Source organism: Pygoscelis adeliae, unplaced genomic scaffold (genome assembly GCF_000699105.1).
Source record: "Pygoscelis adeliae isolate BGI_AS28 unplaced genomic scaffold, ASM69910v1 Scaffold392, whole genome shotgun sequence".
Taxonomy (NCBI): domain Eukaryota; kingdom Metazoa; phylum Chordata; class Aves; order Sphenisciformes; family Spheniscidae; genus Pygoscelis; species Pygoscelis adeliae.
The window spans coordinates 1060540-1064532 of record NW_008824293.1 but is presented as its reverse complement, the minus strand read 5'-3'; the positions used below and the strand labels follow the sequence as shown (position 1 = coordinate 1064532).

General features: G+C 57.1%; 1 protein-coding gene across 1 annotated transcript in view; it reads left to right on the top strand.

Moving 5' to 3' along the window:
- Positions 1 to 3993, top strand: part of LOC103912544 (coiled-coil domain-containing protein 92) — a 12623-nt gene that overhangs the window by 1731 nt on the left and 6899 nt on the right. The gene's annotated exons all lie outside the window — the stretch shown is intronic.

Genomic DNA, 3993 nt, shown 5'->3' with positions numbered 1-3993 from the left:
AGGACGCGGAGGAGGCGAGCGCCAAGCCACAGGGGATGCTGCTCAGTGTGGGATCAGGGGATCTCCATCCCCTTTAGCCTCCCGCTTGCACCCCTGGCCCAGGTGCCACCAGCCCCTCCCTGGACCATGCAACATGGCCACCAAATCTGGTGTGGGTCAAACCCTCTGAAATCGCTCCTCTGTGCGTGGGTACCAGCAGCTTCTTCCAGCTGCAACACTGAAGAACCAGAGCGATTTTTTTTTCTGGGCACCAGCTGGCTGGGCGGGTGATAAGACAGGAGGCTGTGTTGATAATCCATCATTAAAACGCTCTCCCTTTGTTTTCATGCCGTGCTCAGTGCATATTTCTGAACAAGGATTAGCCCCAGTAGCTCAGCACTAACCCCAGCTGCGTGTTCCTGCACCTTGCAGTAGTTTGGCTGCAGTAGTTGCTACCCCAAGGGATTCACTGGTGTAAGGAAAGGTAAAAACTCAGCATTAGTCAGCAAGATGGTCTTGCCTTTTCCTCCTGTGATCCATGCCCACAAAGGTATTTTGATCATTAAAATGTAAAAGTAGTTCATCATTTCTCCCAGATGCCAGTAGGCTAAGGGAAAGAAGAGAGTTGAACGCCGTTAATAATGTGGGCGTATGAGACCACTTTCAAAATGGGAGGAAATGTAATTTTCTTGTTTATATTTTGTTACATTTTATTCTCTTGTACCCAGAAAGGTGAAATCTGTTCCCATCCTGCCAGCCCAGCCCGGAGCAGTCCTGCACTAGTGCTGGTGTCGGTACCCCCTTGCCGTGCTTTACCGCTGCGGTGCTGAATGAGCACTAACGCCAGCAGCACCAGCACAGCTATTCCCCTGCCCCAGGTTGCTCCCTGCTTTGGAGGGAGGGTCCCTGCCAGGCACCCTCAGCAGACCCTCTCGCAGACGCTGAAGACTCCCAGCCTCTCCTGGGATTGGGGGCTGTCACCAGGAGCCTGGCCCCTCGGGAAGGGGGCAAGGGGCTCCCCAGGGTCACAGCAGACCCTGCAGCAGCCAGCCAGGGTCTGCCCATCGTCAGTCCCCTGGAAGTGCAGCCACGAGCCTGGTGCGTGGCTCGGGGACCTGCCCCAGCTGCGGGGCACACAGCCACCAGCCCTCTGCCCGTGGCCCCGCTGCGGCAATGTCACCCTCCCCTTCAGCCAGCCTCGCAAGAGCGACGGCTCCCCGGCCTCCTGCCCACCACGAAACCCATTCCAACTTGTGCCATTGCTTTCATCAATAATTCAGCCGTAGCTAATTACTCCTTGTCTTCCAGCCTCTCATCCTCCCTGATTCCTGGGAAACAAAGACATTTCTGCATTGATAGAATTGTCTATTTTCCCCCATCCTTTCTGAGCTTTTGCTGTTCTCATTGTTTTCTTTTAATGGCTTCATCTACAGCCGCTCCAGATAGGCGAGACAGCACAGTTCTCACGCCTAAATCAGGCTGGGGGGTTCTGAGTCCCCAGCCGCAGAAATGAGCCCATTGCACAGTTGGTTATTAGCAATCTCCTTCCCAGCACGGCCGGACGACAGCACTGTCTGACTGGACAAGTCACATCCTCGCCTGCGAGGTGTGTGATTCTGCAATGCCTTTCCATTAGGAGCAGTGGGGGCAAAGCACCTGTTCGTTTTAAGATGACTTTGCTGACGGTTTGAATGCCGTTGTCTGGTGGGGCTGTTTGCACGAGGGAAGTGGAGTCGGTAAGTCAGCACTTCCCCTGTTGTGGCCCTGCGGAGCTGTGCCAGCTGCCCTGGAGCTGTTGTTTCAGACCTTAACATTTGCACCATCCCCTCGGTCTCCCCGGGGCGTCACCGTTGGAAATGCCACCCTCCTGCAGAGCTCTGTTTCTCAGCTGCCACCTTCTCAGCCCTGAGAAGCTCCATCCGCCTGCAGCGGCAGCAGCAGTGGCAGTTTCCAGGTGCCAGAGCCCTCGCCAACGGAGGGACCGTCTGCTCCGAGGGGGAGCCGAGCCAGCTGTGTGCGAGGGAATCCCGGGGGGAGGCACGCAGCAAGCCAGCACCTTTGGATCCAGGCTGGATCCCGCAGCAGAACAGCCGTGTTCAGAAGGGACCTTATTCAAGTAAATAAATCGCCAGGTTTGCTGCCTCTGGACCCAAAGCAGTTCCCGCTGGCTGCACTCAGCATCCCGGGAGCCTCGGACACCAAGGGCTGCTGCTGGGCCAGCAGCAAGAGCTGAAAGCGGGATGGAGCCTCCGTGTGCTCAGCCCCCGCAAGCCCCCGACACCCGGCAGCCTTGTGCCCTTCGCCACAGCATGGCAGGAGGAGGGGGCGGCTGCTTTGGGCAAATACCACAGCCTTCACTGCGGGGCCAGGGCAGAGCGGGCCCCAGCAAACCCCCGCAGCCCAGTGTTCCCAGTCGGAGGCTTTACAGGAAGGTAATGCAGCCCAGAGCTGCGTGCTGTGATTCATTTATTGGAACGAGCCTTGCGTTACAGAGGAGAATTGGCTTCCCTCCCACTCCAGTTTTATTTGCAAGGTATAAACACAGCAGAAATAGCAATAGATTCCTCTGACTCTTCTGCTTCTCCTTTTACTGGAAGATGAGCTCAAGCCTTGTGGCAATAATTAGCCTGCTCAGTGGTGTTAGCAGAGTGATGGAGGGGAGGCTGGTGCCGGGAGCGGAGCGGGGTTTGGGGGGGGATCCCTGCAGGCGCTGCAGTGGATAGCAAAGCTGGCCAGACGGGCTGTGCCGACGGTCCCTCTGCAATCGGGGCACCAGGACAGTCCTCCCGGGCAGTAAAGGGGGAAGCCCGACGCATTAAGTGAAGCCGTGTCTTAAAAAAAAGCATTTCTAGCTTGCCTGCGAGCGTCTAGCCCCCCCGAGGGGCACACAGCTGCCTTGAAGAGGGTCACGGGCCCTCAGGCAGCTGGGGCTGGGGCTGGGGCTGAGGCTGGGTAGCTCCTGCAGGGCAGACCCATGTGTCCTAGCCCACGGCAGGGAATACAAACCCCTCCTCAGCCACCTCCTGCACCAGGCAGGTTGAAGTGCATCACCCGGCAGTGCCCCATCCCCTGCCCTGCTCAGGGGACACCCAGAGGCACCGGGGCCAAGCGGGAGAGCTGCTGGGAGCCGGCTGCAGCCGGGGCCGGCAGCGCGGGAGGCGGGATACAGAAGTGCAGAGCAGCTGGATCCGTCCCGCAGAGGCCAGGACCACCTGAGAGCCCTGCAGGGTGCTCCCCCCTGGATTCGTCCCTCAGGGGTCTTGGGGACGGTACTGGGGCAGGTTCCCACCAGCCCCCGTGGCTCCAGTGCAGAAGCTGGGACCCCAGGTTGTGCATCATCCCCAAGCCCTGCACTCACTCAGCAGGGCAATGGCTTCTTTGGAAATGGGCAACTGCTTTAGTTTTCATTTCAAATATATCTGAGAGTCCAAACCTATTATTTTAGCTTCAGAAAAATAACACAGTTGCCATTGATTTCCAATGGGGCAGTCAGGAGCGCTAAAAGCTTTCCAGAAACTGCATTACGTTCTCGGGTACTTCTGCCTTCTCACTACAGATTTGTTTTCCAAGACAGACGGGCAGAGCAGCCCGAGCCAAGCATTTCGTTTCAGAAGGATGGCAGTGATGAGGATTAGAGTCAACATGAAAGCAGATTAAAAGAAAAATGTAGGGCAAAGATTAACCATTTGAACTCATTTTCAGGGGAAAAAAAGCCCGAAAACAACCAAATGCTGCTGCTCCTCCTCTCCTCTCAGAGCTGCTGGCGGTTTGGTGGGCTGTCATAATTAATGCAAAAGAGATTGTCTGTGAAGGTATGCAGGTTAAAGTGAACTCCAGGAAGTCCCTGAGCTCCTTCCCTCACTGCCCTTTGTGATCTGGCTTTGTAGCCCGGGGCTAGGCAGAGAGCAGGCAGAGTGCAGGCAGCGAGCAGGCAGCGTGTCAGGGCTGAGCAGGCGGGCAGGGGCTGCAGCCCTGCGACGGGCTCATCCCCGCAGGACGCTGCCCTCGCTGCCG